The sequence below is a fragment of the Danio rerio genome, chromosome 12 (assembly GCF_052040795.2).
Source record: "Danio rerio strain M-AB ecotype USA chromosome 12, GRCz13ab, whole genome shotgun sequence".
Classification (NCBI taxonomy): domain Eukaryota; kingdom Metazoa; phylum Chordata; class Actinopteri; order Cypriniformes; family Danionidae; genus Danio; species Danio rerio.
The window spans coordinates 272,501-287,500 of record NC_141032.1 but is presented as its reverse complement, the minus strand read 5'-3'; the positions used below and the strand labels follow the sequence as shown (position 1 = coordinate 287,500).

Genomic DNA, 15,000 nt, shown 5'->3' with positions numbered 1-15,000 from the left:
GTGGGATTGTTGTGTTGTTCTGCGGCCTCGGATATCAGCGGTGGTCTCGCTTTAATAAAGCCAGCGGGATGCTTTGGTTTGCATTGGAGCCAGAGGTGTGTGTTAATAGATGGATAATTGGTAATGCTTCATTTGAAGCCCTCTCTCACAAAGGCCATGAAGAACTTCACAACATCCAGAGGAAGACGTCAGCGGAGAAACACGCCATCAGATCAGACCACATCACGGCAGACTGACTGATTCATCACGGAGATATTTCATCACGTGCACAATTTAAACTATGCTGGAAAATGTAGGCAAGCAATCAAATGTAGCCTAAGTAACGTATGTCTGATTCGTGAAAGTGTAGACTGCGCCCTCTAGTGGATTTATTATCTGAAACGTACAACAAAATGACTCCTAAATAACTAATGTCCAATTTGCGAAAGTGTAAGCTGCGCCCTCTAGTGGATTTACCATCTGAGAGTGCAGCGAAAGTGTTCTAAGTGATGTTTTTCTGGCTCGCAAAAAGGTTTACAGCGCCCTCTAATGGATTTATCAACTCAAATGTAAAACAAAACGTCTCCTAAATGACATATTTCTGATTTGCGAAAGTGTAAACAACGCCCTCCAGTGGATTTATCTTCTGAAATGTGCAACAGAATGATTCCTAAGTAACAAATGTCCAATTTGCAAGTGTAGACTGCGCCCTCTAGTGGATCTATTATCCGAAAGTGCAACGAAATATATCCTAAATTCTGGTTCGCAAAAATGTCCATAGTGACCTCTAGTGGATTTATCATCTGAAACGTACAATAAAACGCCACCTAATACGCTAAATAATGTATTTTCTGATTTGTGAAAGTGTAGACAGCGCCATCTAGTGGATTTATCTTCTGAAATGTTAAACAACATGCCTCCTAAGTAACCAGTTCAATTTGCAAAAGTGTAGACAGCGCCATCTAGTGGATTTATCATCTGAGAGTGCAGCGAAATGTGTTCTAAGTGATGTTTTTCTTGTTCGCACAAATATCCACAGCGCCCTCTAGTGGATTTATCATCTAAAACGCCTCCTAAGTAACATGTGTCCTGTTTGACAGTTTGACTTGGATTTGTCATCAGATACATGCAGGGCTTAATTTGTGGTGGAACATGCCGGGTCCGGCATCTCATTTTACCGATCCCCCTCCTCAACTGCCCTCCCCATCTCTCTGCTGTTCACTTTCGTCTGCTACAACCCCCGCTCGTCCCTTTCACTTTGAATAACTCATTCATTCATTTTCCTTCTGCTTATTCCTGTATTTATAAGGGGCTGCCACAGTGGAATGAACCGGCAACTGTTCCAGCATATGTTTTACACAGAGGATGCCCTTCCAGCCACAACCCAATACTGGGAAGCCCCCATACACACTCATTCACACACACACACACACACACACACACACACACACACACACACACACACACACACACACAGTCATACACTACGGCCAGTGTAGTTGATCAGTTCCCCTATAGCGCATGTGTCTGGACTGTAACCGGAGCACCCGGAGGAAACCCACGCCAACACGGGGAGAACATGCAAACTCCACACAGAAACACCAACTGACCCAGCTGAGACTCAAACCAGAGACCTTCTTGCTGTGAGGCCACAGTGCTGACCACTGAGCCACCCTGCCGCCTGAAAAATAATAATTCAGGCAAAAAAACAGTCTCCATCTGTGGCATTATCAGACTCGCTGTAGTTAAAGTGCTTGACTGTATTGTAGTTCATAAGTTTAATCATTGAAATGAATCAAAAAGAAACACCAAGGTCATGGGTTCGATTCCCAGGTGAAGCCGGAGCTCATAAACATGTGCGGCTTGGATGCGAACCGCTGCGGATTAAAGCATCTGCCAAAGAGCTGAACGTAAACGGTGAAAAGAGGACGAGAGGACGCTCCTGCCCTCGCCGAGCGTGATGTCTGAGAGATGTTGGCTCTCGCAAAAATTTCAATATGAAAGTGGTATTTTGTTGTTTGTGTTTTAGCTGATTCCCATAGCTGCTGGTATGTCAGTGGAAACCTTTAAAAATATGACCCCATCTGCCGTGTTTTCTTTGGCTTTTAGGATAGGCAGCTTTCAAAAGAAATGTAAGGCAGCGTTTGATTGATTCAGCGCATTACGCTTTAATGAATACCACATCCAGCTCAACCTGAGTGTGTGTGTGTGTGTGTGTGTGTGTGCGTGTGTGTGTGTCAGATCTGATCCGCTTTACTCGCAGCATACTCCGCTCAGATATACACTCAGGTAATAATAAATGAAGAATTATTGAAAGAAAATAAAAGCAAAGCCAAGAGAAATAATCACGTGCGCTATTCATCTAATTACAGCTGCATGAGACCAGAGCCACACTTCTGCACACACACGGTAAATGTGAAGGGAAGAGGACAGTCTTGAGCTGCAGAGCAGATATATTCCTCTACAGGAGACGCTTTCATCCAGCAGAAGCAAACAAACAATGAAGCAGAAGTATGTCAGTTCTGTTATATGTGCGTCCAGAACAGCAGTGCATGGAATATGTGTGTAGTCTCTCTGTAATGAAGTGTTCACACGCCTCTGCTGGACACACACACACACACACACACACACACACACAGATAACGATGATGTTCGTCCTGTAAAGTATGCGGCTCCTGTCATCACACACAAGTGTTCTGACTGGAGGAAAACACAAAACATTCACACAATAATCTCAGATCCTGACAAACACACGACACACACTCACAAAAATGACACAAACACACGACACACACTCACAAAAATGACACAAACACACAAAACACACTCACAAAAATGACACAAACACACGACACACACTCACAAAAATGACACAAACACACAACACACACTCACAAAAATGACACAAACACACGACACACACTCACAAAAATGACACAAACACACAAAACACACTCACAAAAATGACACAAACACACGACACACACTCACAAAAATGACACAAACACACAAAACACACTCACAAAAATGACACAAACACACGACACACACTCACAAAAATGACACAAACACACAAAACACACTCACAAAAATGACACAAACACACGACACACACTCACAAAAATGACACAAACACACAAAACACACTCACAAAAATGACACAAACACACAACACACACTCACAAAAATGACACAAACACACGACACACACTCACAAAAATGACACAAACACACAAAACACACTCACAAAAATGACACAAACACACGACACACACTCACAAAAATGACACAAACACACAAAACACACTCACAAAAATGACACAAACACACGACATTCAATGCACACACACAAACTACTACACAACTCACACACTTTTATGCTAAACAAACAAACACACACACACACACACACACACACACATACACACACACACACACACATTACACGTACACACACAAAAAAAAACAGAGAGAGAGTGTGTGTGTGTGTGTGTGTGTGTGTGTTTGAGCTGGAAACAGCACACAGATGATGTCCTCTGTCTCTCTGAAACTGACCCTTTCAGACTGTCGCTTTAAATGCAAATGAGATTCAGAAGAGGGCGGAGCTACAGACAGCAGGTGTAAATCAGCAGTGTGTGTGTTGTGAGTGCTGGTCAGGTGTGTGTGTGCTTCAGTGTGAGTGTGTGTTGATGCTTCTGTCAGTCTATGTGTCTCCTGTCTCTGTTCATCTAGAACTGCACATCTATAGTCCTCTTAGTCTATGCTGACATCATCTTCAGCAGCTCAAACACTCTAATGGCGAATGGACAGACGGCTGCTTCTCACTCAGGGCTGCTGGACATGCTAATGAGATGGAGACTAGTGGGCGGGGCTTTCCCCCTCTGATGACACGTACAGCAGGAGAATGTCAATCACAGTGTTCCTGCATCAAGTCTGATTATAATAAACACAGTTCAGTACTGCTGAGCATGAAGCAGGTCGCACACCAGAAGCGCCGCTCGGCGCCGCGACACGGCGCGTACATGACAGTTTAAGGTATCACACACCAGACGCGCACATTCGAATGATATTTAACATGAAACTAATCAGATGGCGCTCTGTGGCGCGGTTGAAAAATGAACTGCGTCCTGAGCCGTCGCCGGGCGCCGCCGACAGCCGCCGACTTGCGGCGCCGGTGTGTGTATCCTGATAGAAACCTATGTTTAGAATTCTAAAATACATGGCGCTGCGTGGCGCTGCGCGGCGCGCCGCCGAGCGGCGCTTCTGGTGTGCGACCTGCTTCAGACACACACACACACACACACACACACACACACACACACACACACACACACACACACACACACACACACACACACACTGCTGGATTTTGACAGCTTATAAATGTCATTTCTGCATTATAGTTGCCTATTAAATGACTGTAAAATAGAGTCAGCTTTCTAAATAACTGTAAGTATTTAATAAATGAAGCATCTGATGATGTCACCCGTCTGAGACCCGGTGCCGCACGGATTGGTCCGGTTAATCCTCACACTCATAGTGATGTTTACATCTTCATGTGTGTTTGCAGTAAGCCGCTGGAGTGTGTTCATGGAGGAGTTTGGACAGGGAGTGAGATCACCTGAACTGTAAACCTGAAGAATGGAGTTAAGTGGGACTTTAAGAGCTGCTTCATCTGGAAACAACGGCCAAATAAACCCATTAGAGCTCCGATCAGACACAATGTGCTGACGCTGACCTGCCCGCACACACATTTAAAAACAGCTAACTACATCTATTACACATGACATACGTGATGACACTGCACATGAACAACGCTGGAGCTGTAAACAGACAAAGACTTTAGACACAGTCTACATGAATAAAGATGTTGTATGAGAGAATATTTCTTCCAAACCGATCCATTCATCCATCTGCTGTTTGTCCATCTATTTATCCCTTTGTCACTCCGTATATCCAATACCTCTCTCCATCTGTCCATTTATACATCCATCCATCAACTCACCCATCTAATTATTTATCCATCCATTTGTCTCTATTCATCATCCATCCATCAACCTATTCAGTCAATTCACCCATCCATCCATCCATCCATTTCTCCCCTTATCCATCCATCCATCCATCCATCCTTCCCTCAGTCCATCCATCCATCCATCCATCCATCCATTTCTCCCCTTATCCATCCATCCATCCATCCATCCATCCATACATCCTTCCCTTAGTCCATCCATCCATCCATCCATTTCTCCCCTTATCCATCCATCCATCCATCCATCCATACATCCATCCATCCATCCATCCATCCATCCATCCATCCATCCATCCATCCATCCATTCATTTCTCCCCTTATCCATCCATCCATCCATCCATCCATCCATCCATCCATCCATCCATCCATCCATTCATTTCTCCCCTTATCCATCCATCCATCCATCCATCCATCCATCCATTCATCCATCCATCAATTCATCCATCAATTTGTTCATCCATCCATCCATCCATCCATTTATTTTTTCCCTTAACCATCCATCCATCAATCAATTTGTTCATCCATCCATCCATCCATCCATCCATCCATTTCTCCCCTTATCCATCCGTCGATCCAACCCTTTTTATCCTTATCTATCTATCTATCTATCTATCCATCCATCCATCCATCCCTGCATCAATGTATCAATTTGTTCATCCATCCATCTTTCCATCCATCCATCCATTCATTCATTTCTCCATCCATCAATCAATTAATTCATTTGTCCATCCATCCTTCCATCCACCCCAATCCATATATATATGTGTGTGTGGTTGTCATGGTATTCAGTCTTCTGTTGCTTGGAGTTCCTGTTGTTTCCACACTCGTTGCTAGGGTGTTACTAAACACTAGGAAGCTGTTAAGGGAGACTTTAAAGCCAGAAAAGTCTTTATAGCAGTGAATCTCCAGCATCAGCGTGACGAATTTGTGGCTTTTTTATTTGATTTAATTTGTGCATGCATTTATACAGACAGATCTGGCACTGACGTTTAAAATAAACAGCATGCGGTTTGCACTGAATTACAGCTGCTGCTCTGTGTTCTGTTGCTGCAGCATTGCTGTTTTGATGTAATGCCATTTCTGGTATTTCTGTTGTTGGGCTATTTCTAAGCAACAGATGGGAGAGTTTAAAGACAGAAAGTCCCTCCTCAGCATAAAGAATCTTTTTAATTGATTGCATTGTTTAATACATGTATGTAGACAGATCTAAAGCTGGAGTGTGCTGGCGGTTCCTGCATTCAGAACTGCAGGCGTCTTGATCTAGTGTTTGCATGTTTGCTTGAATGTTTTGTGGAGCCGGCAGAATCCTCCGCTCAGTAAATCCAGCTGCTGCTGATTGTGGAGAATGTGCCGCCTGTTCTGCGGGATTATCAGAGCTGATGTTCTCATGGGTGTTAAGAGCAAACATGTGCCTGCGCTTGTTTATTCAGGTTCTGAATCTGAAGCGAGACTGGACCAGCGATCACTGCAGAAATACTGGAGATGTAATTGTGCGAGTCAGCCGGTCTGAGCGATGATAAGCCACGTCACTTCCTACTGACAGCTCCAACAGTTCACCAGACGACAGACTCATTTCTGGAAACCCTTTTGGGATTAGTGGATTCTCAGCCGTCCTCTGATTGGTTTAAATTACAGAATATTCATGAATGGAGTGTGCAGCAGTCTGTTTATATTGATGACAGTGCTCATTTACAGACATGGGGGATTTCTTATGTTTTTCCATATTAGAGACACATTTGATCGTTAAACTAATTTAAATATTAGTCAAAGATAACACATGCATGATTATAATAGTTTAGGATTACATTACTGTAGTTTTGGATTTAGTCGTCCCTTAATAATAAAACCCTTCATTTATAAACTGCATGACGATGTGTTTACTTGTGTTATCTTTGACTCATTTTTAAATTAGTGTGATGATCTGAAATAGGACAAACATGCAAAACAATATGAGAAGTCAGTATGGGGGCAAACACTTTCAGCTCACTGTGTATATGAGACTGTATGAATGCTCAGAGTGGCAGAAAGTCCTGCTGACGTGTTTTCTGTTGGTTTCAGATGAGAGTTATTCTCAGAGGAGTCTGACAGGGTTGTCGTACGCATACTTGATCTCCGTCAAAGAAACGCAGGCTGCTTTATGGCACTGTGGGAACTGGCCTGTACCAACAAAAACACAGCCTCGGTCTTTCCTCGTCTGCAGGAAAAATGAGCCGCTTGACAGCATGTTTCAGCCTGAGCCGTCTGGAGGTGTTTGGAACAGTCCAAGACACCAAAAGACTAATATTTGCAGGACTCAGAGCTCAGCGGCGTTTGATGCAGTGGTTGTGCGGTGTGGTTAAGGTGATGGAGACAAACGCTTCCGGGAAAACCGCTCCGAGTAAAGGTCAGAGGTCACAGAAATGCAGATGCTCTGAAAACATGATGTTTGCTAGAGGTGTGTCTGCAAAGAGTTGGGTTAGATTGCTCTACACATGAGCTGTTACTGCACATGATTGGTTTGTAAAAGTGCTTCTTTCTTGGTTGTGATTCCTGAAGTGGTTCTTCAATGGTTTATTGTATGCTGTGTTTTAAAAATGATTTACTTTATTCATTGTTTTCATTTTTAAACAGTTGACTTGAAATAATGTCATCTTCACTGATCAAAATTTAAAGGATTTTTTGTTGTGGCTTTACCAGGAATGTGAAAGTATCAAAAAAATGCAAGATATTTTATTAAACCTCTCTATTTTGGGATCAAAATTAAGGGACAGCAATGATTTTGAACTCAGATTTTGCCCAGGACATCACTGGTCTCTCGGTACATCACCAGTCTTTCACAGGACATAACTAGTATAACTAGTGTCTTACAGGAAAAAACTAGTCTCTCGTAGGACATAACTAGTCTTTTACAGCACATAACTAGTCTCTCACAGGACAGTACTAGTCTCTCCTAGGACCTAGGTAGTCTTTTACAGGACATAACTAGTCTATCATAGGACATAACTAGTGTCTCATATGACATAACTAGTCTCTCAGGACACTACTACACTCCAAAAAAAAAATCTTATTTCTTTTTTTTTTTTGCTTGTGCAAAGTTTTAAATGAGCTGAAACAACACAATTCTTGAGATTTCATTAGGAAAACTTAATTTTTTCATTCCACATAAATTTGTTAAAAGTGTTAGGTAATCTTTATCAATTTATGTTGAGACGACATGAATAAATTGTGTGGAACCCTGCAGTTTTCACAGTGTAGTCTCTTGTGAGACATAACTAGACTTTCACAGGCTTTACATAGTCTCTTGTTTGACATAACTAGTCTATTACAGGACATAAATAGTCTGTTGTAGGACATCACTAGTTTTCCGTATGAAATAACTAACTCATGGACATGTAGGACATAGTTTCAGTCTTTCTCAGGACATTACTAGTCTTTCACAGGACATAACTTGTTTCTCACAGGACATTACTAGTATTTTACAGGACATAACTAGTCTCTCATTAGACACAACTAGTCTTTTATGGGACATAACTAGTGTCTCATTGGACATAACTTGTCTATTACAGGACATAACTAGTCTCTCGCAGGACATATATAGTTTCTCAGGACCTTACTAGTTTCTTTTAGGACATAACTAGTCTATTACAGGACTTGACTAGTCTCTCATTGGACATAACCAGTCTGTTACAGGACATAACTAGTCTGTTACGGGACATAACTAGTCTCTTGTTAGACATAACTAGTCTATTACAGGACATGACTAGTCTATTACAGGACATGACTAGTCTATTACAGGACATAAATAGTCTGTCGTAAAACATCACTAGCTTCCCGTATGAAATAACTAACTCTTGTAGGACATAACAAGTCTCTCGCAGGACATGTCTAGTTTCTCAGGACATTAGTTTTTCAGGACATAACTTGTTTCTCACAGGACATTACTAGTATTTTACAGGACATAACTAGTTTCTTGTTAGACATAACTAGTTTCCTGCATGACAAAACTAACTCTTGTAGGACATAACGAGTCAATCACAGGACATATCTAGTTTCTCAGGACATACAGTAACTAGTCTTTCACAGGACACAACTTGTTTATCTTAGGACATAACTATTTTAAGGGACATAACTAGTGTTTACAGGGCGGAACTAGTCTCCCGCATGACTTAACTAGTCTCTCAGGACATAACTAGTTATTTACAGGTTATGACTAGTCTCTCTCAGGACATAACCAGTCTAACTAGTCTCTCACAGGAAATAACTAGTCTCTCAGTGAGATGAATAAATAAAGAGGTATTGTAGATTTCCAGGTACGGGTGTTCACAGAAGCCGAGTGTATCTTCAGCAGAAGCTTTCGTAGCTGCGTGACGTTTCGGTGCGCAAATGAGGTTCGTGACGAACAGCAGGACAGGCGGCGGAGAACAAAACACTTTCAGCAGCAGATTTAAGAAGAGCTGAAACACAAAGGTGGAGAGCGCAGCACAGCAGAAGGAGAGATTAAACACCAGCCATGTTTAATAGCCTCCATAAACAGCAGGAATGTCAGAGCCGCGTCTCTCTGTGCAACATCTTCACAACATTCACACACAACACAGCGACACGCAGATCTCTCAAACATGTGTGATTCAGGCCATCATAACTCCACGCTCAGCAGACTGCAGTGACATTCCTCAACATATACAGTAGTCTTCAGACTAAACACGCGTGTAACGTGTAGTCCATCTGATCGAAACATACACAGCACTGTCCTTACAGTCATAAATCACAGCAGAAAAACAGATCTCACTTCACTGACACAAACACACCGACACGCTTCTTTCACAGCGAGACGAGACTCTGACTGACTCCGTTATTCCTGATATCAGTTTATGAAACATGAACAGCTGAATTATTCACCCCCTGTCAATGATGTTTCTCAGATTCAGCAGATGTTCTCAGTGTTTCCTCTAATATTTGTTCTTCTGGAGAAAGTCTGATTAGTTTTATTTGGGCTAGAATAAAGCAGTGTTTAATAGTGTTAAAGTCATGTTAAGGTCAATATTATTCCCCCCTTCAGCAATATTAGTGTTGGATTGTCTCCAGAACAAACCACTGTTATACAATGACTTGCCTAATTACCCTAACTTTACCCTAATTACCCTAGTGAAGCCTTTACACTACCAGCATGCCGATGTTTGTTCTGTTTTCTGTTACGGTTGGTCCAGATTGAGTGTGGACGTCTCAGTGTTTATGATGTTTTGAACACTAAATGATATATTTTGATGAAAGCCTGTAACCATTGACTGCCATAATAGTTTATCTGGTTTTCCAGCATTCTTCTAAAAATTCTTCTTTCTGTGTTCAACAGAATAAAAAAACTCAGGAAACGAGTAAAGAGAGAGTAAATCTGGGTGAACTGTCCCTTTAATAAAGAGAAAGCTGATGCGTGAGAATGGCTGATTTCCTCTGATTAGTCCTGATAAAACTAATCAATCTTCTGATTATATTATTGTGTGCATACAGCACTCCTCAACAAAGCTCTCTGTTACAGAAATGAGAGCCGCTGAGAGACTGGTGTGTGCTTATTTCTGTGTGTGTGTGTGTGTGTGTGTGTGTGTGTGTGTTTGTGACATATCAGGACACAAATCTGTATGACATGGGTATGACACTGGTATTACAAAAAAGAGGTGAAATATGGGGACATTGGTGACGTCCTCATTTCTCAAAATGCTTATAAATCCCACAGGATGAGTTTAATCAGAGTAAAGCTGCACACAGCCTGCTGTGATGGTTGGGTTTAGGGGTGGGGTGAGGGCAATATAATATACAGTTTGGACAGTATAAAATGAATGGAAATCTATGTAATGTCCCCACTTTTCACAAAAACAAACATGCGTGTGTGTGTGTGTGTGTGGAGCTGGACGTGTCCATCTGAGAGCCGTCACATCCCGCTGTCTGGTTCTGGAATCTCCTTCTCTGTCTCCGTCCTCTTGTTTCGTCTCAGCTCTCTGTGGTCTCCAGCGTCTTCATTCCTTGTCACAACTTTCTTATTTGTTTCTTCGAGTACACTGACCCGACCCGCTGCCTGTCTCCAGTAATAAAACTCCTGCAACTGGATCATTCTCGTCTATTAAAGGGAGAGTTCACCCACGATTTAAACACACTCACTGTTTATCATAATGAAGTGTGTCTTTATTCTGTTGAACACCAGAGAATATATCCTGAAGAAAGCTGGACACCGGTTTACTCTGACTTCACTGGTTTGTTTTTTCTTCAATAGTAGGAAAGACAAATACTACAGAAGCTAATGGTTACCCGTTTCCAGCATTATTCAGAATATCCTCTTTTGTGTTTAACAGAATAAAGAAACTCATGAAGAGAGTGAAAGCTGTGGAATTGATGACGGATATACATGTTTTAGTGAGCTGGGTCAGTTGGTGTTTCTGTGTGGAGTTTGCATGTTCTCCCCGTGTTGGCGTGGGTTTCCTCCGGGTGCTCCGGTTTCCCCCACAGTCCAAACACATGCGCTATAGGGGAACTGATCAACTACACTGGCACTAGTGTATGAGTGTGTGTGTGAATGAGTGTGTATGGGGGCTTCCCAGTACTGGGTTGCGGCTGGAAGGGCATCCACTGTGTAAAACCAATGCTGGAATAGTTGGTGGTTCATTTCGCTGTGGCGACCTCTAATGAAAAAAGGGACTAAGCTGGAGGAAAGTGAATGAATTATTGACTTCATTGAATCACTTTAAATCCTCATAAGAGCCGTCATCAGTCATTTCCACAGTAAACACTATTGTGGTGCAGGTTCACTTTCAGGAAGATTTCTATGCAGTTATTATAAGTCAGATCATTGAAATACTTGCAAAGTTTATGGGTCTTTTGGGGACCAAAAAATATTGTATGTTGAGAAAAAGTTTAGATCAGAATGCATTTAAAAATGAAGAGTTATTACATTAAATTAGACTGAACTTTACTGACATTAAACATGTACAAGAGCAAGACAACGATGTGCAGTTATATACACCTCTCATTTAGATCATTACTGTTACTATCTGGGCTGTCTTTACCGACAGTGTTACCGTGTGTGTGTGTGTGTATGTGTGTGTGTGTGTGTGTGCGTGCGTGCGTGTGTGCGTGCGTGCGTGCGTGCGTGTGTGCGTGTGTGCGTGCGTGCGTGTGTGTGCGAAATGAAATGCATATGACTCTGTCCAGATTGATTGGGGAAGATCAAAACTGCCACATGTTTTGTAAAAGCAGAGAGGAGCAGAGTTTCAGAGCAGTGAATCCCTCATACCCGTGTCTGAAATACAGCAGTGTCTCTAGTTTTGTCGAAAGCGCTGTATTCGTGATGATATCTGCATTGAAGTGGTGAACACATGAAGATAGAATCAGTGATGTTGTTGTGTTGAGAAGGTTATGGTCATATCATTGTAATATAAGTTATTCTGAGGGACGTCAGCATTGCTGGTTGTGGCTGGCAACCTTTATTAATACAGACACACACAGCACACGGGCTGTACACTAACAATGATTCAATGAGGATTCCTCAGTGTTCTTGTTTTTTAAGTTAAGCGGTCGTACACTATTTATTCAGGCTGAATTTAAACAAACTATTTGAGCTGAACATTAGTACATGTCATGTGTTTGTTTACATTCAGCACATTTTAATTGTTTTCAGCGTAATGAAGCTCTGCCTCCGTCACTGTAAATGAACACAGAGACTGAACGTCTTGCTCTGAATCTCCACAGACACATGCTGTACTGTTGTGTGCAGCCAGAAAGAGAGAGAAGCTGACAGCGCCTCCTGTGGACACATGCTGTAAAGCAGACTGAGTTATTTATTATACTGTTAATTAACTCGCTTTCTCTTCACTCTTTTTGCGTTTTTTTAAATAGTAAGGTTTATTTCCCAATGTAAATAGCATTTTAAATCGAGGAGCCAGTGTTCTGAACGCGCCGTCTGTCGGCCCCTATCCAGTGTTATCAGTGTGTGATGTTTTTGTGACCCATGTGCATGTGTGTGTGTGTGTGTGTGTGTGTGTGTGTGTTCATTCTCTGGTCCTCATCTCCGGCTTCGGCTCCAGTCAGCCCTCGGCTGCAGCGTCTGTGAGCCAAACACACACACATACACACACACACACACACACACACACACACCGGTCCATTTCTGCTCAGAACAGTCGCGAATTATCACATCATTTTATTACATTCTTTATAAAGCACACCATTCAAGGCAGGTCAAGTCAATTTATTGCTAAAGCACATTCAAGAACACGTGTGTGTCCCAAAGTGCCGTACAAGACTAATGATGAGATTAAAGAGAAGAAACACACATGCAAATCTGATATATGCTAATACTCTATGCAAATGACAAATATCACATACAACTTCATATTTGGGTTTCACATATACAATAGAGGTCAAAGGTCATACTGCAATTCTTTTATATTTAATTCCCTAATTTCTGTGTAGCGGAGAGCAGATTACAGCACATCTCTGATCATAACAGTGTTCATAACTCATCTCTAATAGCTGATGTGTTTCCTCTTCATCATGATGACAGCACAGAATATTAGACTAGATCTTCTTCAAGACACTAGTGTTCAGCTTACAGTGACATGTAAAGGCTTCACTAGGGTAATGAGGGTAAAGTTAGGGTAATTAGGCAAGTCATTGTATAACAGTGGTTTGTTCTGGAGACAATCCAACACTAATATTGCTGAAGGGGCGAATAATATTGAGCTTAACATGACTTTAACACTATTAAACACTGCTTTATTCTAGCCCAAATAAAACTAATCAGACTTTCTCCAGAAGAACAGATATTAGAGGAAACACTGAGAACAACTGCTGGATTTCAGAAACATCATGAGGGGAATATTTGAATAAAATACAATTAATGGATAATTTAATGAATAGTGTAATGAATTCTCATTAACCTCCGGCTGCAGCCGTATCCCTTCTAGCAACAGCTGAATTTGACTTTGGTGCATTTTTTAAATGACATTTTTAATGTATATATATAAAGTTTTTAAATGATTGCACTTTGAATGTCCCCCAGAAGAGTTATGCATTCATTCATTGCAGAAATATGTTCACTGCACACTGATGAATGATATTTTTTGCACTTCTAAACACATTAAATTATACAGAAAGCGACGCCATCGTTTACTCTCCAGTGACTGGGTGATGCCAATAAACACAGGCTGAAAGATAATGATTGTGATGAATGCGGCATGGTGGAGTGAGGAACATGTGTGTGCTTTACTCTACACACACACACACACACATCATGAGCACACAGGCGTGATGGAGTGTCACACACACACACACACGGGCTGGATCAGATGTGAGATGTCAGACTCGCAGCCCAATTACAGGGAGGATTAAAACGGGACTCAGTGACCCTCGCAGGAATGTGACAGAGATGCTCTGTGTTGACTGTCAAACGCGGCTCGCACCCGAACTTTAAGTACTTTCACCTGCTAATTAAGCCGTCCAAACTGCAGTCATGGGGAAACGTGTGCGGCCAGAGAAAAATGGGCCGTTCACAACTCAAGATGTCCTAATGTAAATATTTGACCTGGCTTGTATATGGGAGCGCGCTCTACTACGCGTGGCAGAGGGACGGGGCTGATCTTTGGTGCCATTAGCGAGTTTAAGTCCTTGGCTTTGCTTTAAATCCCACTGAAGTGCTTGAGAATGTCGAGCGAGGAGGTCACGGATGACAAAACAGAGAACAGTGTTACTCACGGGCTGTTTAGTGGAGATCGCTCTCTAATAATATTAATAGTATGTGTTTTTAAAAGATATGCAGAGATTATATCTTATTAGGAGGGTCACAACTGTTCAGTGTGAGGTTCAGCACATTGTGGAGATGCTATGTGAGAATCTGCTGTGTGTTCTGGCCTGTGTGTGCTGTTGGGTCGTTTTCATCCTGAATTTGAGTCTTCATTTGACCTCAGCTTTCTCTGTGTTTCAGCATATGTGATGAGTTTTGCTTAACTAATCTTATTTTATTTTTGTGAAA

At 41.9% G+C, this 15,000-nt stretch overlaps 1 long non-coding RNA gene across 2 annotated transcripts in view; it reads left to right on the top strand.

Moving 5' to 3' along the window:
* Window positions 1-10,370, top strand: part of LOC147834353 (uncharacterized) — a 75,821-nt gene extending 65,451 nt beyond the window's left edge. Inside the window, exon 4 of one of the 2 annotated variants that reach the window (XR_015503643.1) lies at window positions 7,068-10,370. This is a non-coding gene — a long non-coding RNA (uncharacterized LOC147834353). Of the gene's footprint in view, window positions 1-4,549 lie in introns of both variants that reach the window. The other variant, XR_015503642.1, reaches the window with a different exon arrangement.
* The last annotated feature ends 4,630 nt before the right edge of the window (window positions 10,371-15,000 follow it).